We start from the raw sequence: 24,616 nt of genomic DNA, 5'->3' as shown, positions 1-24,616 counted from the left end.
ATTTCCCAGGATTTTGAAAACCACTTTTACTTCTGGTCAGCACTACAAAACTACAAGGCTGGCTCCAGTGTAATATGTATCTACCACCACATACTAAATCAAATAGATATTCATGATTATCTAAACTACTGAAACCAAACTGTCGAACTAAATTACATTAGAGGTATTTCAAATTACAGTATAGTTCAATTGAATTTTGTGTTTAGCTCCAGTTCACCTTCCTTTTATTGCAGCGTCTGGTATCTGATGCTGTCTCAGACTTGACTCCTGAAATCTGGAATCATGTTCATCTGAAAAAATCCAAAGAAAGTTGACAATGTAGAAGCTCAAAATGAAACATTTACATCGTTTCGACGTTAGAGACACCTATAAGTAGGTGAAGTAGTTGAATCATAGTCTCATAAGAAATAGAATGAACCACGATGTGCACTGCCTTGCTTAGAGATTGTGTCTTATCACATCGTAGTTCACTCAATTGTGTACCTTATGAGACAATGATTCTACTACTTCACCTATTTATAGGTGTCTCTAATGTCGAAATGATGTAAATGTTTTATTTTGAGCTTCTACGTTGTCAACTTTCTTTGGATCTCTTGAGACGAACATGATTCCAGATTTCAGAAGTCAAGTCTGAGACAGCATCAAATACCAGACGCTGCAATAAAAGGAAGGTGAACTGGAAGTAAAACTAAAAACTCCATTGAATCAACCCTTCCTACCATAACTACATTATGTGTTGTCTAGTTCAGTTCAATATATAAAACGTAATAACTTAATGATGAATAAAAACTATCTAGGCTATGTGTATTTGTAGAAAGAAGTCTAACAAACAAAACGGGGCAATATTTTGTTACATTTTACTAAAGGACATTGGCAAGTGATAAACATGCTTTTTTTGTGTCAAAATATTTTTAAAAACATTGAACAATGATTTAAACTGTTACAAATTCAATTTTGGTAAATCTTAAGATCAACGACTACCGCTCCAATCGCCGTAACTTTTGCATACTAACACAGGTTAACGTAATTTTACAGAAAAAAATAGTCCCGATTATCGCTAACATATAAAAACCAGTTTTTCGGCAGTGCAATGTTGGCAATACAAAACACATCTAACAAGATTTTCATCATTTTGTTTTCAGTATTTTTTGATAGTCATGAATATTGAGGATTCTTTTGTGGTGGTTGCCGCTTGTTATATTGCAGCCCTGCTGGTAATTATTAATTATAAATATCTTAAGGTCAAATGTTTTTATATTTGATAGTTTAGATATTTCTAATTGATGGTTAGATATATTATTGTGGTGATGGTAGTTGATCCACACTATGGGAGATGAAAGCTCTCTCTCAACCCAACGAGTTCTAGGCTATGTAAACAGTTGTCTGCTTGAGTAATAAATAACTCTTTACAATGTATTGGTGTGTGTGTGTGTGTGTATATATATATATATATATATATATATATATCCAAGAATTGAAGTTATATTGATAGAACGTTCAATAATTAATCAAATTATAGTAGTAGCTTCTTACAAAGGAACACTTGTAAAAACTCTTTATTGAAAATATATTTTAAACAATTCATACATTGAAGTAATATAAAAAGGGAAGTTAAGACTGTTAAATCCCAGACAAACTAAAGTTAAAGGTTAACCACTCCAACCTTCACTCTGTTTTTCATAACTTTTGACAGTTGTAACAATCACCTCCCAGATATGTCAATTGTGTAACCTATCAAGTTCCTCTTCTATTGGCTATAAGGGCGTTGTGCCATTCCCAAAATCTGATAATCGAAAATATTGTTCATTGTACCTACTTAGTCTAAGACCAAGCGTTTACAGAACTGTATTTTCCTACTTGGACGTACACACCTTAACTCACCAAAGTGAAATGAAAAAAATAAGAATTAGCATAATTTTATTTGCTGAGCCTCTAAATAAACTTGAAAATAATAGCAGAAACAAATCATAAACAGCAATATTTTAATACAATGTTGTTTATAGCCTAGTATAATTAGCTGGGCTAAAACATTTTGATGGACTAGGGATTAGTGGTCCACTTTAAGTCCATACAAAACTTTGCCATATAATGAAATATATTACTTAAAAGACTTTTCTTGATCTGATGTATTAGTACAAATAGCTTTAAAGCATTTTCACCTTCCTACATTACACCATAGGATACATCAATAATCACTTAACTGTTCTAAGAGCCAACTGCATTCAATTAATCAGCTGTAACTTACTCTAGCAACATTACTTTAAACAAAATGTACAGATTTTAATCACACATACCCTTTTTAATGAATTTTCAAGCACATATTTTCGGGAAGTGTATCACAGCGAGCGGTAAAAGGCCATCACAATCAACATTTATTGACCTGTGTTAATTGTGATCTAAATAATTGTTCTCCACTCCCTTTCAGCTACATCTTCATTTTACAGTTTCTACAACAACTAATAATCACAATTATTGCACTTGGAAGGTTTTTTAATAACAGAATTACAACTCGAGAGCACTTTTATCTTGAACTACATTAATTACGGCTTACTGAAGAGAACAATGAACTTTGCAAACGCCATTCCAAACGTCCTCTTTCGGCTTGGGTGATCCAATCCGTTCAATACTTCCTCGACATGGATTAGGTACTTTGTATTCGAAGAAATAAAAGCACCCAGATGATACACTATCTATTAAAGAATTCATGCAGTATCTTAAAGATGTACTCACTCATTCCTATAGCGAATGAAGAGCCTAGAAATTGCAAATTTACTAAAATCCTTCTTCCCACATCTTACGTACAGTATCCTGTAAAATAGGACGTATTGCATTGAGACGAGCGATCTAATTGGTTAGAATAATGCCCTCAACCAATGCTGCTCTGGCCTGGCGACGAGCTGCAACCAATGAGAGAGAACGTTTCATGCAAGCATTAAAAAACTAGATGGACAGCCACCCAATCACGTGTCAGGATTCATCTAAGAACATTCAAGAGTAAATTTTACTCATATTTTTATGAATTAGTAAATTGAAATAATGTTTTTAGAATACTGCCTGTTTAAGTAAACAAAATAAAATACTCATGTCGATTAACTACATACTAATATAAGCACAAAAGAACGTAATATAACCAAGTTTTCTGTTGATTTTTAACTCGAAACATTCAATCCCGTCTAACTTACGTATCAACAGAGCTGTGGCATTAAAAACGGCCAGTATCGTTTTCCTAATATAACATACTACATATTATGTATGAGTTTCATTTAACAATTTATAAAACGTTGTTTTCATACATTCGTTTTCTGGTATGATGGAGAAACGTTATTAAAATTTGTCATATTTTTATTAGTTACAAGTCAGACAACGGAAAATATTTATCTATAATATTGCGAACAGAACACCAAACTAGTATATGACTGATGGTGTATTTATGAATGAACTCTGAGATATTTTAATGTACAATGTAACTGCTTAAAGCATTTTCATTACTAAACTCTGGAAAAAATACTAAAGATAAGTAAAATAAATTATTCATGTGTTCTGAAGCACTAGCCCAAAATTATCTCATGACTTAGGACCGGGTTCATATTTCTCAGCGTGTGGTCATGTTGTTTCTGAATAAGAATGCGAATGTTATAATCACTTGGGTTATGATGTGATATTATACTAACCACTCTCAGCTACTAGCTATAATCTAAATAGTTTTAAATCTCGATACCTTCTTCTTAACTACATTTGAGAATAGAAAATCCTTATAATAGTTTGCTGGATTTTTTTAAAAGTCGTATTTTATTAACTAAATATAAAACTTGGAAATGCGATAGTAATATTCTTTTAATACTAAAGGAATTTGACTGGAAAATTGTTTATATCCTGTAAACTACCAGATATATAATAAATTTCAAGGTAATGATCACATTTATCAAGCCCAGCTAAATGGTATCGAGCCAATAAAACACTAAATATCGAAGTGTCTAAATAATCTTGAGGCCTAAGCCTGCAACTTTGAAACCCCTAGTCTGAGAGTATGACACAAATAGCTCACTGTAATTTCACGTCCTTTCAAAAAAACCTTACAGGATGGTTGAATTTATATGTTGAAGCATATATGACCCAACAAAAGTGTCCTGGGTAAAACCATTCCATATGGTTTCCTTGGTTCGCGATTGCATTTATAACCTGAGTTGTTTTCGGAACAAATCGACTTGCCTTGTCAAATACTGTCTGGAAATACTGACTGAATGGAATACAACGTACAATGTTCACAGAGTAACGAGAACAAAATAGTCAGTAACCTTTCAATCACCTATACCTTATTTTTTCTTTGTTACTCCATGCACTGTGCTATTAAATTTGAGCATTTCCTAATTTCACTGTCGAACGCAGCTAGATATTATTGTACTTCACATAATAAAGTTCTTTCACAAGTAGCGCTTGGAAGGCAATGTGAACGTTATGTAGATAACCTTAAACAATCCGGGATACGATTTCTCAGTGATATATTCAATCAAAGTATGTTTAATTTTTCTCAGAGAGTAAGATTCAAGATTAAACAGAGAACATTCTTACTGTACCTGTTTGGATGACAAGCTTTACAACGTGTATCTCTGCTTTCAAACATTTTACGTTAGCACTTTGTACAGGATGACTGTAAAGAACATACTCTCAGATGAGTGTGATTTTTAATACTGACACGTAAAAAACTGTTCACGCGAAGTTGCCAGTTTGAATCTGTTGAAAATCTTCTGTTAATTTCTGCTAAAATATCAGGAATTGTGTAGTAAAATCTCTTTGGAACATAGAAGCCTTGGCCGGAGCCCCGGTCCTTTCCCTTTACCATTAATACCTCTAACATGATTATCATCATCACTCGAGGTTGGGATATAAAATTCTTTCGCAAACTGCTAGACCACAGTTCCAAATGTTATCCAATACTTAAGAATTTTTCTAGCACTTTATAGAGAGCAAGAGAGAAGCAATGCTATTACCTTTTTTCTGCATTTTGCCCTACACATTGATATAAGTCATGGTTTCAAAGAAAACCAAAACAAAGAAATTCACCCTCATATATATGATTAAGATTGATGCAAATATGCCTCTTCATGTGACCTCTGATGTCTCACATCGGAGGTAAATCAAAAATGTTCTGATCCCCTATTATAGACTTTAAAAGGTCGTCTTCATAAGAGAAACGGCAATTGCTTGACGATTTACAAGACCATATCGTGGCAGTGTCAGATTGTTTTACTGTAATAGATGGAATATATGTTTTTGTCATTGGTTTAAACTTTAAATTGAGGAGGTGTATGTAAAAAATAGAATGTAGTGATAAATGTTTTGAGGAAACAAAGTTTTTGTTATAATAAAAGTTTTGTACAGTAATGTTTAATAGTTTCAAACGTAATGGGCTCTACTCGTACTTATATCCCTGTTAAAATATTTATTTTAAACATTCGTACAAGTATAAAATATTAAAACCCCCTTGCATACGTCCTTTTTACAGAGATAACTGCGATCCAAGTTTTCGGCCGGTGCTAGGTTATATTTAGTAAATATTAATATATTTTATCCAGTAAATATTTGGCTCACATATGCCTCATGACTTGTATAGAAAAACTAATTTCACAAAGATCAAAGATGTTGAAATGAGGTAACTACCAATCTCTAGAATAACTCTGTTTGATATTTCAACTTCTCGATATCCTAGAAAGAATAAATTTGAAATACGCGTTCCTTATGCTCTGAAAAGACAAAGTAAAGAATTTGCATAAATATAAACCACCCATAAACCCTATTTCAACCCCTAGGACAACTACATCGTGTTATTCAACTTCTCGTTGTCTAAGAAAGGTGAACTTTGACACATTTGTATTATACTCTCAACAGACTACCGAAAATAGTTCAACTATAAAGTACTAACAGAAAATACCTAAGACCAAGTAAATTACAATCTCCGAAAGTACATAATTCTTAACTTAAGTTGATTTCTTAGACTGATTATGTATATGTGAGTTTATCATAGCAACAAGACAAATTCATAAATATTCTTCCTCTCACATTTTCAAATATAATTGAGTCTAATTAGAAATGATTTTTCATGCACTATACTTTAAATAACAGTAAGTGGTAATTTTGTTTAACTTTTGAACCTCTTAATCATGAGCAATACAATATTAACAAACAAGTCTACACGTGATTCATTGTCATAGAGCTCTATCACACGTGCTTCCACCAAGATTACTCTGGGCTAAAATAGTTCGTGTTACTGCTGACGTTTTGGACCATACATTCAAATATTATGGATTGTTGCAGAGAATTTTTTGCATTTCATGTGTGCTTATAAAAACTTTTTTACTCTCCGCCTTTAGGTACCCAAAATATTCTTCTTTAAGCTTAAAAGTCCAATTATTCTGAAATAGATATGGAGATTGGAATTTATTCCAGTGCCTCATTTACATGAATGTATATCCTTGTCGCTTAAAAGGTTAAGCCTATGAAGGACCCGTATAACTAATAAACTAAGGTCAAAATCACAAGCAGTGAAACAGTGCCACTGAGCGATGTGCTCACAGTAAAAAAAAAAACATCATATGAATAATATAGCATTTTGTCCATAGAGTAAAAGAGTTGAAAGTCGGTGACTGGAATTTATTCCAGTGCCTCGTTTACATGAATGTATATCCTTGTCGCTTAAAAGGTTAAGCCTATGAAGGACTCGTATAACTAATAAACTAAGGACAAAATCACAAACAATGAAACAGTGCCACTGAGCTATGTGCTCACAGTCAAAACAAAACATAGTATGAATAATATAGCATTCTGTCCATAGAGTAAAAGATTTGAAAGTCGATGTTGAAAGTCGGTGACTGATTTCAACGCTCTCTTGTGCTGTAGCGCCCTCCCTAGCTCACGGGAAACAGGCTGTTAGAGTTTCTGGTTTCTATCCGTAGCGCCAATTTCAAATTCTTTAATACGATATTGATCCTACTCACAACTAATTAGGGATTTTACTTACTTTGATGGGTTTAGCACCAATATTAGATATTATGATTATGTTAAAACTTGTAATTGTTCATGTTATGGTTTACATCAACTAAGTGAATGCCAATGTTTTATATGTTGGTCAGCATTTCTCCAAGTATAAACTCATGTAAATATCTAAGTTCTTGATTTTATTAAATTTTCTAAACTCTTATTTTACTTATAATTGCATTATTACATAGTTGGATGACATAATCTGAAAAATAAACCACCAACATATTAGTAGCTGAATAATATGATGGATGACTTGTTTATACAATACGTTGAAAGTATTATAGTATTCATTATTTATTCAAAAAACTAATATTTTAGTAATAATAGGTATAATATTTTTAGAAAATGAACAATCGTATAGCCATACAAAGTATGTCCATTTTTATTTGTATTGAAAGATAGTATAACAATAGTTTTTATATCTATACACAAACAGTCATTAAATAAATCTGTACAACTCATTATTTCAAATCAAGATTGTACTAAAGCTATTATTCTCGATTGTTATAAATTATCTACTGAAAATGGGTTATGGTTCTAAGCCTGAAGAATCGCATTAACGATTTTAAAAAATTGAAAAAATGTGTAAATACTTACAGTGATGTCGGAAAACTTCAGAAAAGTGCATTGTGGTATTACACAACACACTTTTCTGAATTAATAGTTGAAAACTTCAATAACTACTTATTTCAAAGTATTGTACCTAGTCTGGACATTCCTAAAGTTAAGATAAATACTAATAACATTAATATTGATAAAATTTGAAGTATTTTAAGTACATTCACTCATGTGACTACAGCAGAGGTTAAACAGATAGTCTTAAGTTTAAAAAGATGCTACATCTGTTGGATGGAATGAAGTACCTGTCTTGTTACTCAAGTTAAGTGTCAATGTGATTGCACCTGTACTGTCCAAATCAAATATAAATGTGAAATTAATGTGTCTTTTGCCACTGGACCTTTTCCTTAAAGACTGAAATACTCAGATATTAGACTGATTTTCAAAATGGGACAAAAAAATGAGTTTGATAGTTACTGTCCTATTTCAGTACGGTACTTAGTAATGTCTCAAAAATCTTTGAAAAGGCAATTTATAAGACTAGTAATCAATCAATCAATCAAGTCCACTGCTGTAGTAGACTTTGTTAATCTGATAGCCCGGGACATGGATGACTCACAGTTTACTTCCGGAGTATTCTATAACTTATCCAAGGCTTTTGACTGCGTACATCATGATCTGCTACTGCAAAAACTAGATGGTCTGGGTATTAGGGATGATGCTCTTGGCTTGATCTGTTCATACTTGAACTGTCGCAAACAGCGTACAAAAATAACTGTAGATAATATTAGATACTACTCTGGCTGGAGTGAGGTTGAGTTTGGGGTTCCGCAGGCAGGGCCGCATTTACAAATTCGGCGCCCCTAGGCCTACAGACCAAAGAGCGCCCCCCCCCCCCCCCAGAGGACTCTGATTACACTGACGTAGAAATCCAGTAAATTTCTTAATTACGTAATTTTGATGAAAGATAATTACAATAGTATATATATATATATATATATATATATATATATATATATATATATAGGAGTGTTTTGAATAAATAAAAGCAATGAACCAATGAATGAGTCAACGTCGCACCCCGGACCTAGTTGACCTTGGCCACCCGCCCCGCCGAGCGCCAACACCACCCGCCACCGCAACTTTTTTCTTTTGTGTACTTTAAAATTTATGCGCCCCCTAAAATTTTGCGCCCTAGGCCTGGGCCTAGTGGGCCTATAGGGAAATGCGGCACTGTCCGCAGGGATCCATATTGGGCCTTCTCTTGTTTCTTGTCTATATCAATGATTTAAGCTATGAAATTCCTAGAAATCTATTTTTATATGCAGATGTCACAACCTTACTGATACAAGAAAAATCATTACATGGCTTGTTCATAAAAACTAGAACACCACTCACACATTTAGAATCGTGGTTTAAAACAATGGATTAATCTTAAATGCATAAAAAACTAATGTTATTCAATTTAAAGTGAAACAATCACAATAAACATTTATCAAATCACTCTGACACAACACACCTTAAAATTATTGAATCTCACAAATTTCTTGTACTCAAAATCTAAAATGGAATTCCCATATAAACTATTTAGTTAGTAAATTAAGTAGTCTACGTTATGCTCTCAGTATTCTGTCACAGCGCACATCGTTAGAAACATGCAAAGCATTATATTATGCCTGCGTAGAATCTGTTTTACGATACAGAATTGTCGTCTGAGGGTGCACAGAAAAACTGTAAAAAAGGTATTTGTTACACAGAAGAGTATAATTAGAACAATTGCTCAAAAAAATAAACGAATTAGTTGTCGACCATTATTTAGGCAGTTTGAGGTATTGTCACTAAAAGGAATATATGTTTATGAAGTCATAAAGTTAGTGTGTGATCGGCCTGCCTTATATATTGAGTTTACCTCCACACACCACTTTAATACAAGGAAGAATACAAAATTTCAGTATCCCCACCATAATCTCTCCTTATTTGAAAAAAGTCCATCATATTTGCCTTTAAACATTTTTAACAAAATACCTCCCCATATACCTTGCCATAACAACAAATGTTAAAAGGTTGTAAAGGAAAAGTTGGTGAAGGAGGCATATTACTCATTGGATGAGTACCTGCTTGATAGCTGACACTAATTCACTGCACCCTCTTGTTTTTAATATTTTAATTTGTCTTTTTTATTTATTTGTATTACAGTACATTATCAGTTAGTTTATTATATTATAGTCTGTTATAATGAAGATTGATGTACAAAATGTATTTTAGCTTTAGTTAAGTTTTGAACAATAATTGTTAAAGTTACAAAATATTCCTCCAGCATAACCTAGCTTAGTTTATTTTAGCATCTTTTTGTCAGTAATGTTTTATTTATTTATTTATTTCCTTCCAACGGTCAAAAGACTAATTCACAATCAACATAATTTCATTTCATGTACAAGATGACTATATTAAATTAAACATAAAGGGTCAAGCCAAACATGCAACGGGACTATGTAACCTAATCTTAAGCTAAGGGACAAACCAAACATGCAACTGGACTTCAATACTAATACACGAAAACATACCAATAAAATATAAAAAAAATTTACAATCCAAAAACGATATAGTAACAACAATAAATAGAATCTATATAATTTGTAATAAATATTAATTTAAGTAGTAACAAAAAAGAAACTATATAATTTACAATAAATATTAAAAGTAGGAATAACGATAATAAAATCTATATAATTTAGTAATAAATATTAACAATAGTAGTAACAAAAAAATAAAATCTATATAATGTAAATAAATATTAACGATATTGATTACAATAAATGAAACTAAAGTTTGTAATAAGTACTGATGACGGTGTTAAACAAATGAGAAAAATTTAAACTAATAAATGAGCACATTAAAAGATACTAATACGAGCAGATTTATTACAGAACAACATGAACAAAATAGCAAAAATAAGAGAGCAAGATGGAACACAAAATCAATGCAGTGATTTCCAGTCCAAAAACTTCTATTTGAAGGTTTCCTCGCTCATGCAGAAAAGATCAATGTCGTCCGGCATGTTGTTCGCCAACAATTGGAGGCGAGGAAAAATGCTATGAAACAAGTACTGGGTTGAGTACTGATGTCTAGCGAACAGATGGGTTTGGCGCAGGTGTCGAGAAGTGCGGAAGTCCAACTTGACAAGTAGATCCGGGCATCAATGATCCTCAGGAACAGTAAGTCATTGATTATTCGTCTCGTATGAAGTGGCATCAAGTTCAACTGAAGTTTTAGATCAAGGATTGGAGCAGTGCGATAGTCGAAACCCAGAAGCACACCAACCAAACTAATCAGGTAAGGGCTCCAAATAGGTGAAGAAAATTCAAGTAGTGGTCTAACTAGATGAATGAAGAGGATCCTCAAAGCATGAATAGAGAACATTTTGCAGCTGTTCCTTACAATGAAATATAGGACAGAGTTAGCTCTCTTACAAATATAGTTAATGTGCTCTTGAGGATTTAAATTTGGAAAAAGCATGACACCAAGGTCCTTTATGATCAGAGAACGTGAGAGGGGTTGATCTTCAAGTATGTAAGGGACGATGATAGGTGTACTGGATCTGAAGAAAGACATCACAGAGCATTTGGAAATATTTAATGTCATGTCATTATCATAACACCACTTCATCAACAAATCAATACTGTTCTGCAGTGTTTGGCAATCGTTGAAGGTTTTTATTGTTCTGAACAATTTAACATCATCGGCAAAGAGTAAAACTTTTGATCCTTGAGTGTGGTGGACCAAGTCATTGATAAATATAAAAAAAACAGGGTCCAACAGCGATCCCTGGGGTACACCTGATATATCAGAGAAAGGCTTCGACAAACAGCCAGCAACCCGCACCTGAAGAGAACAGTCCTGGAGGTAACTCTTCAACCACATCAAGAGGCATCCGCCGAGTCCAATAACTTCGAGCTTGGCCACCAGGTGTTCATGGCTTACACGATCAAAAGCTTTGGAGAAGTCTGTGTATATGGAGTCCACCTGATGAGATTCTGAAAAGGCAGTGAGAATGTGATCCTGGAAGGCCAGTAGGTTGGTAGTGGTTGAACGTCCCCTCATAAAACCATGTTGTTCAGTAAAGATAACACTCTTCAGATGGAATGACAACCTCTTTGGAACCAGGGATTCGAATATCTTGGCAACTGATGACTGTATCACTACCGGGCGATAATTCTTGACGTCAGCGGGAGAACTAGACTTGAAGATAGGTGTTACATAACCTAACTTGAGATTATAGGAGAAGATGCCGGCAGCATGAGCAGGTTGAAGTATACCCTTGGTCACATCAAGTGAGTTCAGTTCATCTTCGACCTCCACACAGCTTACATAGCAGGAAAAGATTGAGGTACATGCTTTGAGATCATATCTTGGTGGAGATGAAAATGGAGGCTTGTATACAGAAGAAAAAAACTTAGAGAACACGTTAGAGATGTCCTGATGCCTCTCAGCAAATTCCTGGTCGAGCTGCATTCTGGAAGGCAGTGATTAAGTCTTAGAAGAATTGACATAACTCCAGAAGACGCGAATGTTACTTTTCAGAGATGAGTCAATGGATTGAATATATGCTGAGTAGCATTTTCTTGTTAGTCTGCCACATGCGGTACGAAGACCACAAAATTGATGGTAAAGACAGTCATCAAGACTCTGCTTGTAGCGCTTATGAAGCAGCTTTTTTCCAATGATCATGGATTTGAGCTCTGGGGAAAACCAAACAGGAAAGGCACGTTTACCAACGTATCTTGATGGAAATGCGCTCCTGATAGTGCAGCTAAGTTGAGAACAAAATTTCGAGAAGACGTCTTGGACAGAAACACTGTTATCCAACACAGGATAGTTAAGGTGCTGAACCCATTCAAACACATGGGCAAGATCACATTTCCTTAAATTGGGAGCAAATTGAAGGTTCCTTAAAATTGAGGTTTTCTGAAGGATTGACATCCAGGTCCATCTCCAGAGCAGGATGGTGGCATTCTGCTGTAAGAAGTGGGTCTGTGGCACTGAGGATGTGCAAAAGTACAGAAAAAAAGACCAGGTCCAGAAGGACACCACGATCATTGTAGATATTATTGTACTGCTTTAGGTCGAGAAAATTCATAACATCATAGATACATTGAGCTGATGTATTTAAGTGAGTAGAGTGACTGGACCAGTCTACATTTGGTAAGTTAAAATCTCCAATAATCAACAACGGATCTATGTCCTGCACTGTAATTGACAGCTCCTCCAAAATAGATGCAAATTCAATGTATTGGGTAGAGCATTGATTAGGAGGCAGGTAGGATAAAGTTCTTTAGTTTGATAGCTGCAAATACACACTCAATATTAATAGAAGAAGAGGAGAGTTCCCATGAATCAAACACGTCCCGTACTGCCACAATTACTCTGCCACCACTGGTTTTCTGGCTTGACAGAGTAGACCTATCACATCTATATACCCTATAATTGAGGAAACTATAATGTTTTAGTTAATATAGCTCAAAACTGCATGAGCTATAACGTTGTAATGTTGGATGACTAATCTTATTGAGACCTAAGTTAAAGCAAGAAAAAACAATTTTACAATATTCAAAATACTAGCATATTTAAAATTATTGTCAAATTTAATTAGAAGTATGTAACTACTGCAAACAAATTACAAGTATCAAAAAATTGTCTCCAAATAATAAAATATTTTATCGCTATTTACGTTGAAATTATAAAAATTTCTTATTATTTGATCTTGTCTTGCCGAATTTATATGAAATGAAAAAGATATACATTAATCATGTGACACAGTAAAATCGATTTAATTATTTTTTAACCTACATTAAAATGATCTAAACCGTTAATATCTTATAAAATTTTCCATTTTGTTTGTTTAGTGAATTATTGTCTGAATTATAATTAAATAATTAAAATAACTAAATAATTTAAATAATTAAATTTCTTGTCTGAAAGAATTAGGAATGCAAATTAAAATGCTTTATAAAAACAGTACTAGCACACATAATAATGCATTATTATTTGGTATATTGATATAATAAACATATATTATACTAAACTGTGAGGCTGCCATTATACTTAAGGAATTAAATAATAAAATGTAATTTATAAAAACAAAAAAACTCACTGTACAACTTTTGAGTTTTATTAAAGAGATTGTGTAACAAAATATTGGAATTTATTGGAATAAACAATATTAACCAATAGTTAAATTGCCATAAAACCCAACAAAATTCTCATGGACTAAAGAAGGGTTAAAATTTATTGATAGTATATTGTTTCATAGACTACTAATGGAAGGTAAAATACTTATGTCTACAGCTTCATAAAGGTGCCGAAAATCAAAAACTGTGTGATGTACAAGGTATTTGAAGTTTATGAATATATTACAACAAATTTGGTTTTCCAAACTAAATTATGGTGTTAGAGTTAAAATCCACAGTTATCCACAAGGCGTGTGTGGGATCCATTGTATATAGGCTCGTAGTTGACACTATACTGCTTACAGAACGCTTAAATAGCTATGGGACTCAGATAACACTGAAAAATATACATAACAAGAAGCACAGTAAGCCCAACATGTAATTTCCATTTTTAATATTTAAAAGCATCTTTTTCTGTGATTTCCGCTCCGTAAACCCATAACACAAGGCGAGGCAGACCACCTATCCGCAATGTATAGTGGCTGTACCGAAAAACCTACCTTCTTCGTTTTAATGGAAAACTCCACATTTATACTTCAAAGAACTTGGGGAAATAATTGTTAACACCCAAAAATACACCAAAGTGGTACTTCAAAGTAGGGGGGTAATTTTTGAGATTTTCAAATGTAATGGTAGGTTGAGCCATACCTCATTTTAAAGGTACGGAGAGTCCTATTTACTCATCATTTAGAAAAAAGTTATTAAATTTATTTCATTTCTTGTATACAAGGTGGTCAAAATGTCAGTGTTTTACAACTATTTTACGGTTAGCTCATTACAAATTTCAGCAAATCCAAATTTTTATCTAAGGTTACCTAAAAAGTATTGTTATTAAAAAATATGTTACATTTGTTACTTGTCAGCTTCAGTAGTTTTCAATATTAAAAATTGTTCAAAATTTAAAGTATTTCAAACTTGTAAAACCTAAAATATTCAAATAGCAAGGTATAACTTAATATATGTATCAATATCTTTCTTAAAAACTAAAATTTGTTTTTATTTTATGTTTGGAACCATAAATACTGATTTTCACCACGTTATGTTGCACATTATGTTATATTAGTACTTACCTTTACCTTTCAAAAGTGTCTACCACTTGTTTATAAAACACTCTCCGTAAAATGAAAGGTACCATATACTAAAAGTTGTAATTGAAATCATATTACGATCAGTGATTACGAGTGATTTATTAGTGACCAGTGTTGGATTTTTTTTAATAACAAACCAAATAACAATGCCAGATATGTTCTAAACCGTTTTTAATTAATATAAACATGTGTTTCTACCAGTATGGATAAGCTTATCTTCAACAACTACTGAACCTTTTTTGAACAAGTTTAGGAGAAATTATAAGAGATAATAATCATGTCTTATCAGATTTTATTTCCTTTAGTTAGTTTTGTGCCGTGTTCGTGAAGGCGTGTATTCGGCAACGTTACTCACACCGTGAAAATCTTTCGTGAAAGGTTTCCAAATACGTGGTAGTCATATGTAAGAATGAACTTTAGTTTGCTGGTCCATGGTAAAGTGTACAAATATGAATATATTTATTACAAGTTTTTATGGTAGGATGAAGAAATCTTCTGAAGCAATGGAGAAGTGAACTATCACAACATGAGGTTCTGGGCTTTTGAGAATCCCCACTGGATGCGAGAGGAGCCAACCAAAGGTACTGAACCCTAAATATTTGGTGCAGTATTACTGGTAATCAAATTGTTGGGTTTTTTTTTTTTTTTTTTTCTTTTTTTTTTTTCCAAGGACACTTGGGCGGAAATATATACAAACAATTTCATCATTGATTACTTGCCTAATTTATTAATGAATATTCCTGAAAAAATATACGATGAAGCACCAGCCCACTCCTCAGCAGCGGTACGACAAACTCTGGATGAGGAATATCCTCAAAAATGGATTAGGAGAGGTGCACAAGTGAACTACCCAATGAGTTCCTGGTATTTAAAGTGGATGGACTACTACTTGTGGGGAAGGTTAAAAGACTTTTATACATCAAGAGGCTCATAATGCAACAAATCAGAACTGCTGTTCAATCAATAAATGGCTTAAGGGCTGTAAAACACTTTAGTTGGAAACCATTGAAGAACTTGATTAGAAAGCAAAGGATTACAGGTAGAACATCTGTAAATAAGGTTAGTTGGATAGCTTTCTTTAGACCAAAATAGTTAGAACCTAGATAGTTGTAGGAATAATATTATGTACTTAAATTACACCATCTAATGGAGAAAACTTTTAAGAAAGATTTAAAAAATGTAATTTACTAGGAACATATATATATATATATATATATATATATATATATATATATATATATATATATATATATATATACAATATAATAAAATACAACCTGTCCCTACATCTATTTCAACTATTGATCTAACCAAGTTAGTAAAGATAATGAGGTAAATGATTAGTAATGATAATAATGGATCAAAAAATCTCAAAAATTATGAAATCTTAATACTTTGACATTTTGGACCGTCCTCTGTACAAGAAGCATAATAATGTAAAAAGTTTTTCAAAATGATCAGTGAATTACCTAACGGCTCAACCTACTTTTACATTTGAAAATCTTTCAAAAATGACCCCTACACCCACCTACTAATTGTAGTTCCATTTTGGGGTGTTAAAAATTATTGTTAAGAATTATTTAGGGTCTAAATATGTGGGTTTTCATTACAACAGAGAAGGTAAATTCCTCGGTTCAACTGATATACCTCGTGGACCGGTTGTCTGCCTCACCTTGTATTATGCGTTTATGGAATAGAGATAAAAAATAAAGATGCTTTTTAATATTGGAAAAGGAAATTACATTTTGCGGTAATATTTGCCTACTGTGCTTCTTCTTATCTATGTTTTTCAGTGTTATCTACGTCCAATAGCTATTTAAACTAACTATCAATCTGTACACAATTGTTCCCATATATACCTTATGGATAACATGATTTTCCAGACTAAATGACGGTATTAGAGGTAAATGCATGGCAGTAAATGAATTTCTATTCCATGGTTATTCATTTACTGCCATGTATTTACCTCTAATACCGTAATTTGGTCAGGAAAATCATGTTTTTTTAGAGCAAGAGTATCAGTTTGTTGTATTATCATGTGTTCTTTTAAATCAGGAAACTGATATTTAGAAGTATTTGGAAATTACCAGGTGGTTTGAAAGTGGGCTGTACATGCATATGAAATTAGAAAATTATAGGTAGGATTTTTACTCGAATCTATTACATTAACAAAAATTATGGTGTAGTTTAATTACATTATTTGAATCTTTTTATCGCTCAACATCTACAATGGATTTCTGACATTTAATTTTTATATTTCACACTTTCTGATGAGTTCTTGGTCATCATAATAAAATTGACCCAAAATTTGCTCTCAATTATCGGTTGTTGTAATAAGCAATACAGTGTTCTTATGAACCAAAACTCCTCTGAACTCACTATTATTGTTATTTAAGTATCCAAAGGTGTTGTGAATAATGACCAATATATTGTTGATTCATGGCCATGGTTGATCATACCCAAAAACGCACAGCACAGAAGTAGAACAAGGAAATAATGCTCGTTATGAGAAAAGTATGCTACTTTTTTTTAAAATTAGTTATTATTATAACTGTTTATTTCATATTTACCTTATACCATTACTCAAATTATTATTAAAATACATTATAGCCCATCAGCATTTTTTGACAAGAACTATGTATAATAGACATATAAACTAAGTCTATTTTTTTTTAATTTAGAGGATATTGTTTGTACAGTGCTAATAAAACAAGGTGACCATTTTGAAGTTTTACCATTCTTTGTGATAACAGCTTAAGAGTACATGATTTAGTGATGGGACAATCGACTACATTCAAACACCGACTAAACTAGTTGTGAAAACTAGTCAACTAGTTTTTCTTGTCTTGACATGAAAAGATGTCTACTGTTGCCAATGATAATTCTAGTTGTCAGTCGTAATTGTTCTTATAGTTCAACACTATTTGGAACTACCTGTAGCTGATAGATATAAAAACCCTCTCCCTTACTGTGAAAAATTAAAAAAATGTAACTTCAGATACTTATTACTTGCAAAAAAGTATGTATGTTTGCTACTAACGTCAGTCCATTTTAAAAAACTTTTTCAATTGCTGAACAAGTAGCAAATGATAAAAGGAGTAGACTTATTCCAAAAAATGTTAACAGTATATTGTTTTTATATTTTAATACAAAATAAAAATAATATAATTAACACCAATAATATAGCCTACTGTAAAGTAGTACAAAGGAATTTTGTAATTTAATACTGACAAATACAAGTACTGTGTTACAAAACTTACATACGCACTTTATTTAAAATACATAATTTATACCTTTACTATGAGGGTGATAACTTTTGGTAGGTAGAAAAACTAACGACTAAATTTATACTGAATTAAACTACTCGATTAATTTAAGTCTACTGTTGTTATATCTGAAGGCTATCATTACTAGCAAATGAACAAGTTTACATCTTTACTTTAATGTATAAATAACTAATCGTCAGTCGACTAAACTTACTAGTTGTCAATGTTTGAAGTATAAGCTCTAGCAAACTGCTACAGTACACTGAAAACGCAACTCATATTACTAACAATTAGTGGTTCAACTATGACTAGTCAAATCAACCAACTAGTTGACTACTTTGGGCACTAGTCAAATAAACAGGTAGTCGAATAGTCGTTTAGCCCAACACTAACATGATTCTGTTCTTCTGAATGCAGGCTTTCTTCTTCCCATATTGAATAAAAGTTTCCAATTAGAATACCTATAGCTTAAGTTTAAACACAACCACAGTTATAGGTTATCTTTGTGATTGGAGATTTATTATAATTAAAATTACAGTAAATAATTTAAAAGTTGGGGTAGGGTACGATAAGCGGACCCGGTTTTTATATCAAAATTGGCAAACGATATTACTTAATCATAACCATCGATATAATCAATCGATGGTTATGACATTTTTTTCATGGCTTCAACATGTTGGACTCGTACTCAAAAACCCATTATGTGAAATTTGTGGAAAAGAAACAACTGTAACTGTGAGAGGATCAAATATGGTCGTCTTCATTTTTCCTAATTTTGGTTATAATAATTTGTTTGATCACTGTAAATATTAAATTCATACTTTAATTTAAAACATATGATTGTTATTGACCACTATAGATACTTTTATATCAATTGATAGTCTAGGATATGAGATGCGAATATTAGGTATTAATGACTACATTCTTCGATATAAAAGCCGGGTCCGCTTATCGTGCCCTACCCAAAAGTTGTGTTTTTATTTTAACAATTGTATAGTTCTTGTAAATGCTTAGCCTAGTTAATACCAAGCAATAAAAAGAACGTAATGAAATTAAGTTAATTTGAATAAAAAAGAAAACTAAATAACTTTTTTGTTAATTTAAATAAATATACACATTTATACATATTTATATTTAAAATAATAAATGTTAATAAACACAACCACAGTTATAGGTTATCTTTGCGTTTGGGGATTTGTCATAATTAAAATTACTGTAAATAATTTTACAGTTATGCTCTTATTTTAACAATTGTATTATTTTTTGTAAATCCTTAATTCATATTATTAAATGAAAGGAACATAATGAATTGAAGATAATTTGAATCAAAACAAAAACTAACACTAACACATTTCTTGGTTATGTTTCTACTTTTTTCTTGTTTGTTTCTACAATGGCTTATTCTAAATAGTCATGCAACCTTACTATTTCTCACTTTAAGTTGCTTCACGTATTTATTTGCCACTTCAATGGGTATTTTTCTATCATTAGTTCGATAATTTCTCGTTTAAATTTGTGCATAGGCTTTAAATTTACTTTATATAAAATTCAGTTTTAGCCTGAACTGAATTCAACTTCATTCAGTTGAAGCCTGTTACTCCAAATAACGTGTGCCATGTGAGATGTCTTGCTAAATTAATACATTTTTCTATCTTATTGAAGAAGCTTGAGGAACATTGCTAAGAGTTACAGGTAAACAATTCCCTTGTTTAGAGTAGAAGATATATGGACATACTTTCTTTCGTTCACCTTAATTCTCCAACAATTAAGCCAATCAGACAATATGTTCAGTTTACGTTTTAATGTTTCGGTAGCTAGTTGTGGATTATAATGAGAGGATAAGACAGCTATATCATTGGTAAACGTCACAGTCGTCATCGGAATTGTGTAACAAAGGGCTAAATGAGCAACACTTTGGAACATCTGATTCCATATCATTCAACTTTGAAATTAGACCTGAAAATGTCTGTTTCAAGAAAGAATTTGTAATATTGTAATATGTATAATAAACAAGAATTTTGATTTCCAGTCACAATCCTTTTGCTCAAGAAGAAAGATTTTAACATATTTTAATTTAATTTAATTTTGCGCTTATGTAAAATATACTTTGTAACTGAAAATTTTAGTTGGTTGTTTTCTCTTTACAGTGAGTCATATTTTCCCACTATTTGGAACTAATGTACGCTAAAATATCTTAAGATCTATTCAACAAAAACCCCATTGCTTTGCACCCCTAGCATCGACACACCCCTGACGGTAGCCAGTCCCACCACCTAATTGCTAAGTCACTGCCTTGAGAATTATTATGTTATGCATAAGTTTTTATTCCTTTCAGAAGATTTGTGGAACTTCTGATAATATTTTAAAACTAAATTTCAATTACAACCTTATATAAATAAATTCAACACTTTCATTCAGCTGTATTTTACATGTTTTGCTGTTATATAATATGTTATACTCTGAAACCTGGACTTTAGTTTTGAAACATCCGAAGAGTTCAGTTTTTTTTAATTGAAAAAGGCATTGAGATAACACTCGAACGTTCAACAATCCTTACCAAATAAAGTACGTACAAATTCCATGTAGTAGACTACAATAGATAAATAACATGTGTACTTTTTAAGGTACTTTGGGATTATACCGACCACGCCCAGAATGAATCGTTATTTGACATTTTGCTTCTACTGATACTAGATTAGCGTAGAACAATATTTAGTCAATATAAAACAGGAATTGTCTTATCGCAAACCCCTCCCCATCCTCAGACAGAGGTCAAAGTCGAGCGGTCTAGTAGATAACGTGATTGCAGAGTCTCGCAGCCCGTTCAGCTGGTGCGTCGCTTTGTTGTACTTCCGTGTTTTACCCCTACATTTCTCCAAACACAAAAATTCAACATAAACAAACATTACCAAACAAAAACTAAACTCTTTATTGAAAAAAAACACACAAAACTTTTATTCTTGATCACACTCCGCCACCCAAAATACGGGTGCCTCCGGCCATCACCGTCGGCTTCGGCAGCACCCGCGTTGATGTCATCGAAAGAAAAACATCCCTCGAGATAGTACTTATCAGTAAAATATCAAATTCTAGAGGGGCTGATCAGAAATATAAATTGAACTGTAATGGAAAGGCAATTATGTACCGTGCAAAAAACTTAAATAATCATGTGATGCCGCGCGGCTTGCCGTAATCGGGATTCTCGAGAAAGATAAGATAACATCGACAACGATACCGATCACAATACCTGGAAATACTTGTTGATTGATGGAATGTTAGTTCTGTTACTCAACTACATCGTTTTATAACGTTCTAAGTTCATTGAGAAAAGTTTAAGCGTTGGGGGCATATAACGGAATCTAACCCCATTAACAATTGATAATCGTTGTAAGTTTGTAATTTTGTAATTAAAGAGTTGTTTTTTCGTTGTATCTTGTTTGTTTCTATAAATTTATATTTTTGTGTTCTTCATACTGGTGTGGTCGGTATAATCCCAAAGTACCCTTTTTAAAATCTGTTATTATTAAGGACTGGAAAATACCTTTATGAAATCCGTCCGTCTGTACGATAACTCTTAATAGAAAGCTCATGGATACTTGATACATGGCTTCCTCCTGGTTCGAAGAAAATCGCTATTTGATTTTAGGATCAAGGGGCAGTCCGTCTGTCTATTCAACTTCTTGGGGTGTGTGCTATTCAACTTCTTGATAAGTAAGTCGTAGAGATTTGGACTTGAGATCCAGGTTCCTTTTGGTTCAGGGAAGAGATCTATAGATTTTAATAGAAAAACGTAATAGGGCAGGCCGTCCGTCAGTGTTCTACATGTTTTGTTACATTTCTTCAATTCGTTGTATCAGATTATTTGTATGGAAATTTTTAATCAAAGTTAATTACTAGTGATTTTCTCAGTCACAATGTTTCATGTTATGGTTATAACGGAAATATTTTAAAGTTATTACTATGAACATCTTCCACGCTATATAATTAATTGATTAAAAACTTAAACACTATGTTCTAATACTTGCAATTTGATATTTTCCACTTCTACGCACATTAGACGCTAAAGACTACATTTTATGACACATTCCATCAGAGGAGAGAGTATTAAGCAAATAATTAGGGATATTAATCCGGGAAACGAGTACCAATTAATTAGCAATGTATAACAACACGGTATGTTTTTCCGTGGAATCAATATCACACTCAGTTGTTCTAACAAACACCGTATGTTATTTATTTTAAAATCACAACACACTGTGATTAACAAATTACGGCAACGTTTATTTTTTTCGATCTCATTTAATCGAAACTCGTATGCATAAAATGTTGGAAATATATAATCGTTGTAACCTTTTCTTATATAGTTCAATTTTTTAATAGTGTAAAACTTTAAACAGGTCATCATTTTGAGGGTAGCCGATGGAAAGTACTATGATTTATCTTAGAAAATGTTCAATATGATACAATAATCCATTATATAAAATTTTATTGTAGTTGATAGACAAACTTTTCTCTATATAAACATACTTTTAATTAAAATGGCGGATAGAAGTAAATTGAAACGTTTTTGACGTGACAACGTCTTAAATTAGGTTGCGGCTCGGAGTCACTCATGAAAAAGTGTAACGCCCGGTAACGTTACGATGCCCGTCCAGTGGGTCCGCCGCACGGGATCAGCACGGGATAAAGCAGATAACTGTGGGTCCGCCGCACGGGATAAAGCAGATAACTATGTTTATTCGTGAAAATGTGGAGTGCTTAGATTCGTCATTTACAACAACTACAATAAAGGTAAATAATTGTACACTGATATTTCATTACCGTAAACTATGATTGATTGATTAATTGTTAGATTGACACAAAAGTTGAGAAACTGAGTTTATAGGTTATGTCATACTATTGACAAATGTTGATAGTGTTAAGTAAATTATTAGTTTAAATCACTCTGCAATCAATCGTAATTCAGTCGATTGAGAAGAAACAGCGCGTATTGCTAGTCAAACATTTAAAATAACAAATTATAACCTCTAACCTGTCATAACAGTGCGACCAAACAAACGAACTAAACCGACCAATCACCACGCGCGGAGTTAGAATTTAACTGTGTTTAGCAAGAATTTCAAATTCCAATTTTAGTAAATGTTTTATTCAACTTTACCATTTACAATAACAAATTTTAATTAATTTCAAATTATGTACAATGTTTTAGTAAACAAAATATATTTCTATAGTTAAAATTTGTGCAATTCTTATTTTCATTCAATTCCTTGTTCCTATTGTGCAATTTAATAATATTCATATCAATAAATATTCTACCGAGAAAAAGACGTTGTCACGTAAAATCTTCGCCCGTAAAACCGACTTTACAGGCAACCATAATTTTTTTAACACTGGTCTAACTGAATTTTTCTCATTCTGATATACTGACTCATATTCTAGAATATTACCCATTGACATTCTAATTGAATGTTACAATTTTTATAGTAAGGATAATTTTATGCGACCGATATGACCGAATCCGCCAGCGCCGAAAGCCGTTTTAGCCTGGTGACGCAGAAAATAATGTGTTTGATAGCGCCGAAGATTACTCAAACTTAATTTGTATAGACGTAGAAGCAATTCTTCGTACATTACAGTATGTAACGCCTTCAAAATAAAATGGGTGAAACGATAGGTTTTTAAAAAGTTTGTGGTTTTTATCCCCCTCCCCTCAAATTAGTATGACATATTCCGGATCCTAAATATTACGCAATGAAAAGCAGCAACATTTTTGAAATACTTAATATATGTTTTAGTTATTAAAATACTTTTCTCATTCCTCAGAAATGGAACCAGGGAAGGAGAGGACCAACCGACAGGTTAAGACAAAGACTTAACTGCTCTCTACTAAGAATATCATAAAGGGTGGTGCCAATATCTTCTTAGTCCGGTGCACAATAGAGCAGTACCTGACTTTCCGGGGCCGGGGCCAAACTCTTGTACCTCCCCCTGTATCTTTTCTCAGAAAGCGCTCGCCCTTTTGTCGGCACTTGAACAGTATTTTCGGATTATAATTTTCTGGGAACCACCACTTGAAATATTTATTGCACTGACTTTTCAAAGGAACGGACAGTAGGTAAATTTTGGAAGAATTGTTTCAGGATGAAGTTGGAATCAGGGAATGTTAACAAAATGAGAAACTCTGTTGGTTGCCGAATTTTGCATTACTAATTATGATGGTATGGATTCAATGACTCTTCACTCCCTCCCCCTTATTTCACCAATGGTTAATTTGTTTAGTTAAAGGATGGGTTATATTTTATTATTTCTGAGCCACTACTTTTTCTAATAAATTTTCTAAAACCAGGAGACAAAAACAATATTCATCACTTCACGAGGAGTTATGAACGTTTAAAATAGAATTTTTTGTCATTTTTGTGACCAGATCCAAATTAATAAGGCT

The 24,616-nt window shown here is 32.6% G+C and overlaps 1 protein-coding gene across 7 annotated transcripts in view; it reads right to left on the bottom strand.

Annotated features, from left to right (window-relative positions):
• The window catches only part of LOC124364768 (chromodomain-helicase-DNA-binding protein 7), a 97,064-nt gene extending 94,213 nt beyond the window's left edge, over positions 1-2,851 (bottom strand). For 6 of the 7 annotated variants that reach the window (XM_046820497.1, XM_046820500.1, XM_046820499.1 and 3 more), the window contains exon 1: positions 2,731-2,851. The gene's annotated coding sequence lies outside the window, so the exon portion shown is untranslated. Of the gene's footprint in view, positions 1-2,294 lie in introns of all 7 variants that reach the window. The other variant, XM_046820498.1, reaches the window with a different exon arrangement.
• Between the last annotated feature and the right edge of the window lie 21,765 nt (positions 2,852-24,616).

Source organism: Homalodisca vitripennis, chromosome 6, assembly GCF_021130785.1.
Source record: "Homalodisca vitripennis isolate AUS2020 chromosome 6, UT_GWSS_2.1, whole genome shotgun sequence".
Classification (NCBI taxonomy): Eukaryota; Metazoa; Arthropoda; class Insecta; order Hemiptera; family Cicadellidae; genus Homalodisca; species Homalodisca vitripennis.
Note: the sequence above shows the minus strand (reverse complement) of the source record. Positions and strands in the feature narration are given on the sequence as shown.